The sequence below is a fragment of the Arctopsyche grandis genome, chromosome 12 (assembly GCF_051622035.1).
Source record: "Arctopsyche grandis isolate Sample6627 chromosome 12, ASM5162203v2, whole genome shotgun sequence".
Classification (NCBI taxonomy): domain Eukaryota; kingdom Metazoa; phylum Arthropoda; class Insecta; order Trichoptera; family Hydropsychidae; genus Arctopsyche; species Arctopsyche grandis.
In genome coordinates, this window is record NC_135366.1 from 13,151,576 (window position 1) to 13,169,103 (window position 17,528).

The 17,528-nt window shown below is 33.7% G+C and overlaps 2 protein-coding genes across 4 annotated transcripts in view; one reads left to right on the forward strand and one right to left on the reverse strand.

Annotated features, from left to right (window-relative positions):
- LOC143920309 (myogenesis-regulating glycosidase-like) overlaps positions 1-17,528 on the forward strand; it is a 950,780-nt gene that overhangs the window by 727,360 nt on the left and 205,892 nt on the right. The gene's annotated exons all lie outside the window — the stretch shown is intronic.
- The window catches only part of LOC143919660 (myb protein-like), a 39,928-nt gene that overhangs the window by 10,954 nt on the left and 11,446 nt on the right, over positions 1-17,528 (reverse strand). The window lies entirely within an intron of this gene.

Genomic DNA, 17,528 nt, shown 5'->3' on the forward strand with positions numbered 1-17,528 from the left:
ATACATACATATGTATATTACCAAGTGTTCATTCCAGTTCGTTAATGAAAACACTAGCTTTGTTTATACACTAACTATTGTTAGTTTAAAAGTCATCTAACTTTTAGCTAACAGTCATCTTCATCTTTAAAGCAGCACCATAGCTCAGTGGTTGCGTTAATGCAAACCACCGAGAGGTTGCCAGGTTCGATTCCATGGATTGACCTCGATTGAAAAGAATTTATTCCGAGTATAATCTGTAGTGCTGCTGGTCAGACTTGGATATTTGTGATTCCAACCCGATCGTTTCCTATCAGTTTGCCGATTTATCTGATTGAATTATTGAAACGGTTCCTCCTTCAAATTGGAAAACACCATCATACACACTATGTCACCATTATTTGAATATGAATTAAAAATTTATGTATGTAAAAATTTAATACCATATATATTGCTAAGGGGCAACCCGTAATGACATCATGGGGAAATACCGTCTTTCCGCGAAAATAAAACCCGGCCATATATTAATTTTACACTCGAAAAGTGCACTAGGGCTTATTTTCGGGTGTATCTTCTTACCTTTAGTATATACACCGATTTCTCATAAAATCGTGATAGCTTATTTTCGGGGTAGGTCGTATTTTCTGGGAAATACAGTATAAATAAATATAAAATAAGACTCCCACCAAGTGACACATGTAATGGGAATCCTATAGAAACCGCTTTAATTCTCATTTTCGCAAATATTAAACATATTGCAACCCAGAGTAAGCATACATACATACATAGAGGATGATACAAACTATTGAGAATACATGAACTTGTACCTAATAGTTTGTGCGTGAACAAACTATGTAGTTCGTTTGTCAATTTGTTCTTTTGTGTACACTATATCTGGCCAGATTGGTTCGTGTATAAACAAACTACAATGTATGTTCACGAACGAAAAAAATGTACATTTGTATGTAACAAGTATGTACATAAGTATGTATACATGAGTCGAGTAGCTACTACTAGTCGAATAAAAATCATCTTTAAACACATAGTATTTGATTTGTTAAATACAGTGTCAAATGTCCTGAAACCGAATGTGTGATTAATATTGGTATAATAATCCACACCAAACCTCAATCAAGGATGATAAAATCAAGTAGGAAGCTTCAAATTCACCAAACGTCAAATCATATCAACGCTACACACCAATTACATATGTGTAAACATATCACTGTATCAAAACAGTGTCGTTGCGAATTGAAATCAAACATACACAAGCCAATTGAATCAATGTTGTGACATTGACATTCGAATCCAAAATGAATTCTTGGGTACAGTATATGGATGTATATATTTTTTCAACTTTAAATGGCAACAACGCACATTATTCATAAGAACTTAAACGTTGCGTTCAAAACAAGCTTAGTAAGCACTACAATCGTGATGGTCAAAAAAAAAATGCGTAATTAATTGAGACAGGAAATAGTAGCTCGTACCAAATGATACAAAACGTGCAAAAAGCACATTAACCTCACTCGTTGCGAACAGGTCGGAAATAATTCATAAGCTATATTGAACTACACTACACGCGTACCAAGATGACACTTGGTGTCGAACACATGTCACTGATTCACACTGATTTTTGAAAGAGGCACTTAGATCTGCTGTCTATCTAGCCACACACGTGGTCGCGAGGCATACGAAACGAGCACTTACATAAAGATAGCAGGTGATATGGAGCTCTGGGGGCTCATGGCAGTCGAACCGGTCGGAAAATAATGTTGAGTAATGCGAAATATGTAAAATATAACGTTTGAGAATCACTTCACAGAATATAAAGATTACATTTCGGTCCGTAGTGACCGTGGCCAAGGTTCGGTCCTGACTGAGTGGCGGTTCAGTTCCTGAATACAAATGAACAAAAACCAGGTAAAGAGATCTTGGCCTGGATACTAAAAATTTGTCAATGCGTGGAAAATACGCACTACCTACATATGTATGTATGTACATTGAATTGTCAGAATGTTATAAAACCACTGAAAATTTTAGCAATTAATATTTGCATATACGATTGAAGATGAAAATCTTCAAATTTTAAGATAAAACTTCGTGTAAAAACAATTACTGATCTAATTATTGGGTTTTGTTTTTCTCTTAATTTAATATTTCACTATAACTTAAATTACATAAATTTCGAAAAAAATGCTGAATAAGTCCTATTTAAGAATGTGCAATAGTACCAGGGTTGTGGAGTCGCTTCGCTTTACCTTATGCTTCGACTCCAACTCCGACTTTACTGATTTTATTAAGATCGACTTTTCTTGCAAACGTATAAAATTGTTAGTAAAAAACATAATAGCGATTTTAAAAATTAAGGGAATTAAAAAAAACTCACCAAAAATTTACATGTAATTCAATTTATTGAATTATTGGTAATGAAATAGGTATAAATAAAATGTGAGTACATTCATAGTGTATGAGTATGAATTTAATACAAAAACAAATCAATTTTATAAAAATACAATAAAAAAGTATTAGGCAGTGTTGGCTGATTGTCAAACACATCAAAAAACGTGCAATATAGTTCATTCGCTGTAGGATGACACTTAGATAAAATGCAAATGTTTTCCTTTACAGCCCATTTCGACCAATAGCATTTCCCGCTTACAATGTTCTATAAACGATTTTATTTATAATGTAATTTTTATAAAGAAATCATATTTCATTGATTAGTGGATTTAATACTCTAGTTGATACATACTGTATTACTATTAATTAAAGAAAATTATAATAAAAAGGAGTCGGACTTGGAATCGGTTGGTTTTTTACGAATCCGACTTCGACTTCACAGCCCTGAATAGTACCAATAGTGAATACACAGTAGAATTCGTATCGGTTTAAGAATTAATGGTTTCCCAAGGATGAGTTTTTATAATAGACCTTCTCAGAAGGGCCGCTATAATTTTACTGCAAAAATGTGAAAACATCTAGGTATGGAGAAAAATTGAATTGAAAAAAAAAATTAGCACTAGACTTGATCTAAATGTGAAATTAAACAAAAATTTAGAATTGAAAACGTACAAATTAGATAAAAAAAATTGTAAAAGTCAAACGAAATGAAGGCTAGGTAGGACTTAAAAAGATAGAGGTATGTTAAGAACACCTTTGCGGTACTCAATGAATGACCACAGGCGCCTAAGGGCTTACAGGTAAAAATGAGACAGAGACACCCGCACTAAATATTTATACAACATTGTGTAGCCAGATGATCAAAATCATATGCACAGGTGTGTCCGAAAGCGACCAAAAACAAAAATGATGAAAAAATCAGCGACTTCCGCAGCAAACTTTACAACCAAACTTCCCCCTCGATTGCGTCATGAGGTCATTTCCGTCTAAGCTTTTGCCAAATCCGGTTAGAATTTGCGTAGAATTCGCAACTGAACGATAAGACAGTGGAAGTTAAACGAAGCGACACGAAGAATAATCGACATTGTATATAGCGAAGCCCTACAGAGGTCCTTGAGCGCTTCCCCTCATCGGGGTTGGGGTTGAAACAGGATGTACGCTCCGAGGAGCAAACTAACAACAGGTCGCTTCCTTCGACGACGTCCTGCTGCTCCTCGACCACGACCATCCTGGCATTGTTTCAAAAACCACCACGCCTAGATAATCCAATGGTGAAATTGAATATCAACAATTTTCTTTGTTACTGTTTGAACCGTGAAATTCACCACGCCCTTGAGCAAGTGCGTAAAATCACCGTACACGTGTTCCAATCACGTGTAGACAGCGTGTAAAAAAATAAACAACACAATAGAACCTTGCCCATCCTTTGCATAATAAAACGGATACGACAAATCAGGATACGGTGACCTAAATATGATATATCGGCGCGTAAGTTTTAGGCTCAGGATGTTATCCGTCAAGATTTTCCCTTTTGGAAAATCGACGAAAGGATTATAATATGATTGAATGAAAATTTTATGATGCGTGAATTGTAGTGCGATATATTAGCGCATTTGTGTATCTAGGATCCGTGAGATTTTTTCGCGCCCTATTCATAGATAAAATACCAAAGGTAACCTGTTTTTTTATTATTATATTACTACTACTTTGAATGTAGGATCAATGTTTATAGTTGCCTTTATGTAGAGACGCAGGTTAAAAATCATATGCATGTGTATTATATGATAATTATTTATGTATTTCAATTTAATAATTCCACAAATGAGGCTTGACGAGATACTTGATAAGTTCAAAGTAGTGAAAACTTCTCATTGCTTATAATTTATTCATATATTTAATAATAGTCTAATTTAAGATTTGCATCGGTTGAATATTTAATACGTAATTTTCTATTTGCATAAATATTTCAATAATTCCTTTTTATATTATAATATGATGACTCAAATCTAAAAAAAAACTTAAAAGCACATAATAAATTTTGTGAAAAAAAAAAGTTATTTATTGTTATTAGCAAGCACTAGAAAATCTTCTGTCAACAAGGAAAATATCGAAAAGGCATATTTTATTTTAAAAATAATTTAATTGGCATCAAACATGCGAAGTTAATAAATATGAGTGATGCAAAAACTTACTCTATTTATTAAATATTAAAAAAAATAAACTGATAAATACAAAACAGCTCGCACAAACTGCGACAGCTATTTATTAAAATTAATGACACAAATTTACTTCCGATGTACATTTTTTTACATCGCGTGTAAATATATAAAAAGGGTAACAACAACTAGTGAATCATATATATACCTACGAATATTTTATAACAAAATTTAAATGCCCAAAAAAGTATGAATAAATCGATCGTAGATTAGTCACCTTGTAAAACCGGTTGATATAAATTATTATTAATGATTGTAATGTAAAGCTAGAAAATTCTCACGAACGAATCCTTCATATGGAAAATTTGAAAATTTTGCATAATACGCACAAATAAAACTACGATTTATGTACATACATATAACTAAAAAAAGTATCTTCAGTAGAAGTGGAACGACAAAATTATCACGTTCGTAAACTGGTTCTTTGCGCATTTTTTTCAATCAACTTTCTTTATCGATTTCATATGAAAAGGATAAGTTGTCAACAAAACGCCGCGTTGTGACACCTAATATAATAGAAAATATACATAAGAATTCAAAAATGGCACAAAAATGAAAATATTTGATAAGAAATAAATAGACACAAAATTTCAATATCAATATAAAGTTTTTGCATTATATTATATTTATATACTACATGTGCTATGATAGAAAAAAATACATCTGGTGCAAAGGGCAGCTGCAAATAAATGATGCCCCCACATAGAGAGTGCAAATACGGTGAAAAGGCACCCGTACACGCTACGCACATTGTGTGGCAATTATTATCGATCGAACGCGACAAAAGAACGCGAAACATTTTCAACGAGATCGAGCCACTTCATTATTGTGCAATAAATAATACATATATTAAATGTAGCACGATGCTCATATGAGCATGTGAAATTAATTGGAGAGCAGTGGTCGAGAGCAAAGTGCAAATGAAAAAGTGCCATCACACAGGCGAAAAAAAAAGATTAATTATTACATTTCAATTTCGACTAAACGATTAATTGTAATGTGTATTTTATGACGGAATAAAAAAAAAATCACCTGCAATGTCGAATTAATTCAGTGAAAGACAACGATTAAAATTAATATATTAAGCAATAAATTTTGCTCAATTACTATGAAGCCTCAAACCATCTTTTAATTACCTTGACTAGTTTGCAATTTTTTTTAACTATAGTTAAACCCCCCCCCCCACAATGCGTTTTATCTGATCCGAAAGACAATGCAAAAAAAAAGTAGGAATGGAAAAGAAACTAATACAATCCTTGCAAAAGCTTTGAATTTATTTGGTCAGTTATTTCGTTTGGTTTGGTCAGTGATCAATAAGTTATTAAGTAATTAAGAATGTATTTTATTAAAAATAAGAATTAGTATTAAATTAGCTAAATAGCTAAAATTATGTATATAAAATCACTGACTATAATAATATATTTTTTATTCCAGGCAAAAGTTTTGTCCAAAAATACTTGAAAACAGTATTAAAAATACATAAAATTCACTGACTGTTCATTTTTATCTACATATGTAATCCACCAGCGATCGGCTATGCGCAGATGCTTTTCGCACAAAAAATGGTTTACTATAGTTATCTTGCTTCGAACACTGATGGAGAGGTCTATTGTTATATGAAAAAGAAACCGCGTGTAGCCGTCCTTTGGTTATCACTGAATTTTTGTCAAAGTTACTGACCATTTTTTGAAAAAAACTGACAATTTAAATGTGAGACGTAATTAAATAGTAAGATGTAATGTAGTAAGATGTAAGGAAGTGTAACATGTTTTTTTTCTTACGCCTTTAGTTGAAAAAATCATGTAATTTAGAGACTATAATATTACGATTATTATTAGAAGTAAATACGGCAATATAGTTTGATTTAAGCAAATCTAAAAATATAATACATACTCAAATAAAATAAATTAATCCTCAGGCTAAAAATTTCTCTCTCGTTCATATACATATTTGTACAAATGTTATAATTTAAAATGTTAGTGAATGGAAATATTTTACACTTATTTTAATGAAATTTTAAATATGTATGTACAAAGGACTATAATCGAAAACCAGCCGATAGTTACATTTCAAAATGCAATCAATTAAAAGTAGTACAAATATTCAAAACAAAAACTTATCATGGAATGTCATTTCAGTGCGTTTAAAACAAGAGATTGAATCGTATATGATCATAAATCCGAAATGCGAAAGCAACTTCATCATCAGCTGTTCCATTGGGTAAGTGAATGTGCACTTTCATTGAGCAATTGCAAATATGTTACAATTGGGTCAAGCGATGCGGCGCGTTCTCAAGATGATGTAAATGTGGAGTAAGTGAAGGAGACAGGAAGGAGTTCAAGTTCGTACGGAGCAGTACAGTGCGGTGCAGATGCAGATGCACGTGCATGCGAACGCGTGCCGAGGTGCACAAAAGGTCAATAAAAGCGGTGCGGGGGGGCGCGTGCCGCTGGCGGGCGGCTGCACTACGAAAGGTGCACTTTGAGCGGGGGCGCATCCATCGGTTGCCAAACTAGGGTGCGCGGTACACTCAACCCCCACCCCTCCACACCCCTTTATATATTACCCGATCAAAATTAATCTAAATGTAGCACACTTCGGTGTGAGGAGTGCGAATATTTACAAGCAAATCTCATATAACGCGCTAAATCTGTAGAGAAAAGTAAGAGAAAATGAATTTTCAGAAGATGTGATAAAGGATATGACGCCCCCTCACAATTTCACTTCTTATTATAATCTTTTCTTACACTTCTGAACCGATCCAGCGCGTTAGAGGAGAGTTACTTGTATACTATGAGTCGGCCTGTCCTTCAGTCGAGACTGAATGGGCTTTATTTTTTACCAATAGGCATTTTTAAGATAAATTATTCGCATATGAGTTAAAATCAAAGGAAGTTATTCAAAAGCAATTATTGAACTTGGATCTAATAATGAAGCACGCATCAAGCTTCATAACTAAACTAAGGCTAAGGTTCGGTGCAATTACAAATAAAAAAAGACCGTTCCATTAGTGTTCAAAGCAAAAGAGCAAAAAAGCATAGTTTTTCTATGAAATTAACAATAGTGCCGCATTTTTTTTACTTCATCTATATACATATATGTAAATACATTTGTAAGTGGTAGAAAAAAATGGAAGTTTTGTCATCATGACAAAATTGAACCTCAAGATTTTGTCTAATATTTACTTTATCGATGTAATTAGTAATAGATGAAGTTTTGTGATTATACGAAAATTCGACCTGGAGATATTGTTTTTATATATGTCGAGAGATGAGAGAGATTTCAATATCGATAAAGACAAATAAAGGTATAAGATTTAAATTTAATATTAAAAATTGTTGTAATAAAGCTGATAGCCCCAAGAATTAATGAGATACGTGCAAGATGAAGGGAGAGAATATAAAAAAAAAGGATTCTGCTCTCTCACGAACGTAAAAAATATGTAAATATGTGCAGAAGGTCATGAAAAGTCCCAAAAACAATATATTAATTACTCTGACAAAAAATCACGCCAATTTTGATCTTAGTATTTTTTTTTTTTATATTATTTAAATAATCCTTGTAGTTTTATGAAAAAGTTTTATCATTTCAACTCATATATTTTGGGGACCCTTGTAAAACAAAAAATATCAATAATACTACGACAATATGTATGAAATCCCATTGAATATAGAAACCTTGGTAACTGTTGAAATAATATACTTGCATTTCTTGCATTGCATAACTGCAACGTCCGAATGCGTACAAGGCATTAGAAGAAGAAGATTTCAATTCAGACAAGAAAACATAACTAGATCAAGTTCACGATCACAATAAAACAATATGAATCAGACGTAATAAAAGTTAGTGATGTACATACAAAATATCCATGTCGACTTCACCTAAGAGAATGAAAAGCCATTAAAGTTTGTTATCGAAAAACTTGAAAACATGATCATAAAAAAGTCGAAATTATTATCTTCACATAAATTTTGGTAATTGCACTTGACTTCTAGTAGGACTAGATCCGAAGCACGTTGCATCTTGAATCATCGTAATATGTGGTTGTATGTATATGTACATATATTACAAGCACGTGAAAAAGGTTTCGAGCAGCTGGTTTCAACAGATGGCCCGCTCAGTGCTAAAGGTGCATTAAACTTATAATTTGATGTAACAAGAAATATGGCTCACCACTAATAAGAAGTGGCATCGGAAGTCAGCGCAACATTTTCTTTGACAATAAACTATGTAATATTAAAATTATATAAAATGCAACTGCACATCGAAAACCACAATTCGCGATGCACTCATGTGGTTTGGTTTGTTTTCAATGTGTTTCGTTTTGCAGAACAATCGGCCCGCAGATACGCTTCTGTCAACCGCGTTTTCGATTAAATAGATAATACAGTTTTATGACGAGGGTTGTTCATGACGCAATGAAAATAAATACATATATACCGTGCAAATTTTAGCAGTAGCCCTCAAAATCCCAACAATAATACAAAATCCACTTATGTATGTATGACTAGTTACCAAGTTTTGCGTGCATATTTGAAATATACATAATTATATGGCAACGAAATGAAAAATGCTTAAATATCTACTACAAGTGTTGTGCCCGTTGATATTTCAACGGGTGATTTTGGGAAGGAATTAATACACGAACGACACCCGAGGATATTGTCGCTAGTAGTTTCAGCACACACAGCCCCTTGCGGTCAATTCGCATACATGTATCTACACTATATACTAATCATTATTACGTATTTTTATTGATGCCTCACCCCCTCACTTCATCCCCCGCGCTGCTCCCTCATTTCATCCCCGTACGCTCGCCCGGGCGTCTGTGTACAAATGAGCATGCTGCGTGTTCTTGTCAGCGCATTATTGTGAACTTTTGATAATTGTGATATTTATTTTTTGAAATCTACATACTTGTCCACGCAAAAAAAGGTTCGGTGATTATTGGTCACAAATCGCTCGCCCAAAAGTCACTAAAATCTCTATAATGGAACATCTGGCAGCCGAAAAGTCTAGCATACAAACGAGAACTCGTTAGTATGATGGTTCCGTATTCGCGAAATTTTCATGGCAAAAGTTGTCTTTTGGGCGATCGTAATGTGACTAATAATCCAATGACCACAAAAAACATATATTTAAGTACACATTCCCTCCGTTTTTATACATACTATGCTAAGAAATAAATAAATAAATAGGCAGCTTAATAAATACTGCTTTGTCTCTAAAATTATTTCCTGGGCGGATCCAAGCACTTAAAACTAACAAAGATAGCATTGATCAACTCACAAAATTCCTCTACATTCAAAATTAGTAAGGCAAATAATATGGTGCATAAATTTTTATGTTTAATATTGATTAAATATACACTAGGAATCATTCAAACATGCAAATGGTAAATGATATGCAGCATATGCGCAAGTTTAAAGGTGTAAATATTTAATTTGAATAATCTAGAAAAGGGCATCGCCCTTTGAGTGTTTTCGGAATCGGGAGACGCATGGAATACGTGCAACAACGTCAAAGGAACACGGGACATCATCGTACAATGACTATTTAGCATATAATGATGGTTCTTAACAGGTGATTGAAACGATGGTGTGATCAATTTAACCACCATATTTTCTATTATATTTTCAAATATGAGACAGCTATATATTTATTTTCAGAACAAAAGATAATCTCAATTGAGGATACCTATCAAAGACATTTCTAATGTGTCACCTCATAAAGATGTGGAATTCCGTTGAAGACTTGACGAGCGTTCCTCGAGCTGCTTGCTGGGTAAATGTTTACACAAATCATAGTCGAGGTTCAATGTTTACGAACAGAAAATATTTTAGTGAATGAATGAACCAACACGACTCGCGAGTTTTGTCAACAGTGACCACTCTCACAACCAGAAAAAAGCGATTTATCACAATATGATTAAAAATGCAGCTAATTACTACACGGTTGTGACTTAAAACAAAATACGTACATGCTGACGAGAGCGAGTCCACTTATATAAATGGTAATTTCTTGTATTTCAAACGACCCTCTTCGTGGAGAACCCGTCTCTGATACACAATTAGAAGATGGCAGATGACATTATCCATCTTTGGCGCTGACACATCGCTACAGTGATGTAATCTCCTTTTGTTTGTGTTAATATATATTTTACATACCAACTTTTTTATATGTACAAGCTTTGCTAATTGAATGTTGCCAAACCAGAAACAGTTAGTTAAGCATATACGATGTATGTACTCGATCAAATTAAGACTTGATCAAAGGAAGAGGTGAACTTTTCTCACCAATCGACTCGAGTCGAACTTTTCTCACTAATCGAGTGTAAATGAAGCATCAGTCAAGTACTGTGAGTGCTTATAAAATCTCATCGGGATTCAGTTTCTGAATCTTTATTTTTTTCTGAATTTGTTTAATCTTATAAAATGCTACCTACAAAATGTATTTTTAGAATATTTGCTGTATATCAAAACAATTGTTGATTGTCCATAGTTTATATTCTGTGTACTGTTATATTTGAAAATTTGGTAGTACCTATACCTTTGTACAAAAATAATCTAACTATATGTGTCGCATTGTGGTAATTGCTGTCATGGCACATATTATGTATTAAAAATAAATAAACTTTTCAACCATTTCAACATGTCGCATAATTACTTGGCGTACAAAGTTATAAGAACTGGTAGTAGTGAGTTTAGGTGATATAGCATGTAAGACCCATATTCACAATGTGCCATGCCGAACTGAATACTTTCGCTAGTTGGTGATAATTTAAAATAAGCTTAAAAAAAAAGAGGAAACCCACAAAGGAAGGTACCACTTCCGGTCAACATAAAAATTAAGGCGTAATAAGTATACGCACACACACATGATCGCATGATCACAAAACTTCATCTAATATTATAGATAAAGTAAAAATAAGATACGTAAGCAAACAGGACTTTATAACAATTTTCACCTTACTCAATTGCAGTATGCAAATTTGTATGAATTACTTTTCAAAAAAACCGGATTAGCCTTGCACAGATTAGCGGGAGTTTACGTGCTCACAAAATAGCGTGTGATTTCGTTCCTTGATACATAAATAATAAGGAAGGTGCTTTGCACGAGGATGATGCAATTTAGATGCATACACATCGGAGTCCCCCGTTAAACAGGTATGCATTAATATGGTTGCAGTGGAACCTCCATTGTTACGGTGGGAAACGACGAGGTGTACCCACTTTTACTTACACACACCCAACGGAGGGTTCAAGCGTTCCCACGAGTTCGAGCGTGGGGTGTGTACGTATTATAATATGGATATCCAAATGTGTGTGTGTGTGCTATACCCCATTTTGGGGTGAACCAAAAGGACAAATGGACCCAGAGTGCAGTATGACTAATCGAAGCTTCCGATTTGCATAAAAAGCCAATTTGCGCAAAGGGAAACAGTACTGGTGAAAATCGCCAAAATATATGTGTTGGATTTTGGAGGTTTGCTATTTTTTGAAATTCGATGAGGAGGGGTGGTTATTATTTAAGACGAAAACGCATTATATGTAGATATATAGATAGATAGGGGGATCTAACCTGTGCAATAATGTACCGAGGACAAGTATAGACATGCACAAACTGTATAAAAGAATAAATTAATGCAAAAAAAAGCGTGATGCATTCACACAATGCATATATGTATACTAGAGGGCGATCGAAAGTGAAATAACTTGTGGGTAAATTCACATTTGCAATACCTTTTGTAGTGAAATGTCTAGTGACAAGAACTGTCTTGTATAAATAGACTAGATCTCAGTGTATAGGTTCACATATGCAATATTTTTTTAGAATTAAATTGAATTTGGAAAGATTTTGATTGAACCAAAAAAATACTGGAAGGCATACATAGACTTAAATCGAAATGGGTACTTTAAATTGAATAGAAATGAGCCGTCTTCTTAGGTCCAAGTTCTCAAATGTACTTAAAACGACGTAAGTATATAAATGTATAATAAGAAAAATGTTGACCTCGATTGAAAATAATGTATTCTGAAGTATTGATGCAGTGCTGCTGGTAAGACTTGGATATATGTGACTAAAAGTCGATCGTTTCCTATCAAAGTTTGCCAATTTATCCGATTTTATTGTGAAAATGGTTCCTAATCAAATTGGCAAAACCACTATGTATGTCACCACTATTTTAAATATGATTTCAAATTTAGAATCTATAAACGGATTATTCTGCAAAAATCGGTCTCGCGCAAGTCACTAAAATCTCGATCATGGAACATCTGGCACTCGAGTTCTCATTAGTACAATATTTCGCGTGTTTAGCTTTCGGTTGATGGAGTTTTTGGATGATGATGGAGTTTTTGAATAATCACCGAACCAATTTATATATGTACAAGTGTAATACCATTGCTTAGGGGCAACCCGTAATGGCATCATGGGAAAATATAAATTTTATACTATTATATAAATGAATAGCATATGAACAGGATTTCAATATGGTGAACTCATTTGAAAATTAGCTAGTGGGTCGGGAAATTGTCGTGTAAGTGCTGAATAATAAAGTAAACATTCGTGTTTATGTAAAACGTGTGAAGTTTAATTCTTGAATTATTGAAGTAGCATATGGTACAAGGGGGGGTGGTCGCAATGATCGTAATTCAAAAGCATGGGAAATTAGAAGGAAACAAATGTACTTTATAAGTGGCGGCCCCCATGGGTAACCACCTGACGATAACTTGAACATCATTACCGACATATTGTAACACATAAAGCGCATCAATGAAAAAAAGTATGCTCCGAACGATATTTAAAAAATAATTTCGTGTTCCTACAATTGAAACGTGGAAAACCGGGTAGGTCAAAGTTTGGCAAAGTGTCGCCTTGGCAACAAAAGGCAGCAGCGAAGCCGATGAAAGAGTCTGGATCTTTTGAAAGCATTTCGAAAAGAAGACGACCTTTCGACCCGACGACGTGCAGGATTCCAAATTGCCAAACCGGGAAGGATCTGTCTTAGCCCAAGATCTAACTGGTTTTAAAAATAATTCATTCTTTTGGCGACGACGTTAGTACAAAACTTTAGCGAGACACAATACTGGACCGAGCTGTCAAATCGCATGTGAAAAGAAAAATAATAAGAAGGTACTGAAGAAATCTGCGAGTAAATCGGAATAGAAATCCTCGATTTTTTTTCCAATATGGAAATCGACGTTCGATCCGGTCATTTCCCACGACATGATAGGAAGCTGGATAAAGAGACCTAATTATAAACGCGATGAGAAAAAAAATCGATATCAAAAAAGGGCCAGACACCATTGTAATCAAATCTCTCACAGACGACTTGTTCCCGTTTGGGGTAACGCCCTCCAAATTTCTGGGTTAAAGTGGGAAAAAAATCCCACAAAAAAAAAGCAAACTAGGTAAACTTCTGCATAAGCATGTGAAAAATTCCAGAGAATAAAAGGTAGGCATTGCACAAAAAAAAAACACAATATTGAAAAGCAACAAATACAGCTTAGTGGGATTTGAACGCAGTTCGCATGGTATTTAAGAAAAACGCATGTATTTATTAATTTTACTACGAAAATATATTTCAGCTGTAAAAAATTGGGCCAATATATAACCCTTTCAAAATGAAAAAAAATTCACTACTGCAGTCTAAAATTAAAATAAAAAAGTACATAAAAAATTAATCTTAAAATGTTTTACAATAAAAAAAATATTGACGTTAATAATACATATATATATAAAGGAATAAAAAAGTAGTTTAAAAAATGTAATTATAATATTAATGACTATATCTAATACATACATAATTCAAAAATAAATATATCAAAATCATAAAAAGAGATTATAAAAATTAATTCCAAATTAAAAAAAAATTCATGCAGGTGTATCCTTTTCAAAAATCGCACTGTAGCGATTCACAATTAAAGGACGAAAGCGAAAAAAATTATGAAGATTACAGTAATTTAAAATATACCGTATGGTTAACGCAGAGGTAAAGAATTTTATGAGGCAAGTTTTTCTTATTATTTTTTTTTCTCGATACACATTTTTTTTAATATAAAAACAGTTTGCTTAGCATAGATAAGGAATCCCCCTCGTGCCATCGCGACGAACAGCTGTTCAATTTGTGGAAACGGGTGTACATACTTTCTTATTGACCCACGCGCACAAAAAGGAAACGGTATACAATGAGGACAAATGATTTAAGGAGTACGATATTATAAGACAGGGGTGGCGAACGGGAGAGACGCGAATTCAGCGACGAAGACCGAGACGCATCGACAAGCAGCTGCCTCCGAACGTCAACCAGAAGACGAACAATCGAATCGAACCTCGACATGAAAAAGGTGACATGCGGCTGGAAACGTTTCCAGTCGACACCCAAGGTTGGAGGATATGTATTTCGGATAAGGAATAATAATCTGATCGATTCCGAGGAAAGCAGACACAGTTGCCGCTTGTCCTCAGCTCCAACGTGGGGTGGGTAAAAGATATACAAAAGAAAATTTTGGTTGTGTGTGAGTGTGTGTACATTATGCAGCTCAGTATTGTTTCTTTGGTCCTTCACCTTTGGGTCCCTAAAGGGATGCATTCTGTGTACACAGGCATACCCACAAACACATACGTACATACATACACTTTCCTACTGCCACTTCCCCTCGAGGTCTGTCTTACCTTTGCCTTAACACCTTTGAAGGGGAGAACAGCTTTTTTTTACAATAAGCAAAGGTTGTTAACCGCGACCCTATCTTCTCTCTTTCTCCATGACACACTGTTTCATATAAATTTATAGACAAGAAAAAAACCTAATCGATTCCGAAATTTATATATGTTACAGTCGAAGTGTATTTTCAGTTGTTATATTCCAACTGAGGTTTTAGGTCATTAATATTCGAATACAATTCAACTAGTAAATTATGACTCTTACATTATAACAGCGCAAATACACTTACAACAATGTGCGCTAGTTATATATCTAATATCTGTAAATATATCTAAAAGTTCTGATGTTTTACGAATGCTTTAGAATTAAATAATTCATTAATATTTGCTAGATATTACGAATAAAGCTAATGAGTATCGTATTACGAATTTGTTTAAAACAAAAATTTGACTTTCCAACTCGATTTACTATTCCAGTGATTGTTTTCACGAAAACTTAAACTGTCCATCTAAACTGCTACCAACTTATAGTTGAACTGTATTTTCAGTTGTAATATATTTTGACCAATTGGTATGTATGAATGAACTTACGTGGGTTAGATAGAAACTCCAATTAGTCGAAATATATTACAACTGAAAATATATTTCAACTATATCATTAATTTGTACCAGATTAGTTGGAATATATTTAAACTAGTCAAAATTTATTACAACTGGAAGATAAACTTCAACTGTAACATATACACTAAAAGTATTCCTCGAATACTAAAGTGGATGAGTTTCAGTCTGGTAATTAGAGGAAAAGATTGAGGGGAATTTTAAGTTGCCCATTTATTTGTAGCTCAAATGTCAAGTCACAAAAACATCAATTATAAGGAAGTGTCATATAAATTAAAGACATTCTCTTATCTTATCACGAGTTTTCATCGCATGTCAATTTGAGGTTGGATAGTTGGAAAATTTAATTTAAGTTTAATTTAAGCACACGACCCAGATTCATGTGCACTAATATAATTTTCATATGAGTTATCTGTTAAAATAATAAAAAAATTACTTGAAATTGAAATATATTACCACTTATGGGATTCCAAACCCAGATGTAGTAACACACTCCATACATAATACTAAACAGGCAAAAATTTAATCACAGATGAAATTACTCATGATGCAAATCACATACAAATTACGACTGTTTATCGAACTGAGATAAATACAAAAAAATTAAATACAAACGCTAAAACTTCAAAGCACCCAATCATTATCAAACAATGTAACACACATATGTATGTATGTACGTTTCTTTGCAATATTATAAACGGTCGTAGTATTTTTTTGTTTGCGGTTTTCAACAATCTATACATAATAATAGAATAACATATTACTAAGAAAATATATATATATATATATATATATATAAAACAACAAAAAAAGTACTTTAATTATGTTTACATACATATGTATATGTATGTAAAATAAATTACAGCTTATCAAAGTAGTCGATAAAAATTCACTGAGTTTAAATAAGCATATGAGTGAAGATTCAAAAGCTTTGATTAATAAAAAAACTTTTATAATAGATACTGTATTGTTTCGTCATTTTAAGTTTCAGGGGAGGCACAACTAGTGAGTTCGTACACGGAAGTGAGGGTCTTCCCGTTAAGGGCAGATGTTCGACAGTCGCGTGCTGTCGACCCCTCACAATTTCTACTGAAGCACCGGTGCGAGGACAGGGGTAGTCAACAGAGATACGGAAAAGTTCCGCCACGTTGAATTTACAACCCCTGCATGTGGGGGACGAGAAGTTATCAGAAGGCAACCAAGGTTACCTTGACCTAAAATACTAGTCATAAATTAGAAACATTACCCTTATTCCCCTACTATTTCTAGCAATTGCCAGTTTTAGCAAAAAAGCTCAACCTAAGAATTTCGATTAATTTTTATGGTTTCAGATCATAAAATAACAGTCAGTATGTATAACTTTATCAAAAAGTGCTGTGAAAGCTCAAACCCAAGTTTGAGCTTTTTCATAATATAATAGTATAAGTTGTATTTTACTAGAGAAGGAAACTATGTAAGCCACGGCGAGAGGTCATGGATTCAAATCCACGACTGGAGTCGAAAAATGTATTCGATTTTTTTGATGATGACTAACTAGCCAGCCTATCGCAGCTGGCGGGATCTAGAACTAGATGGTTATTGAATCCAAATCGACCGTCTCCTACTAAAGGTGCAGACACAGAGAGAGAGGCACGCGACACGTGTTTT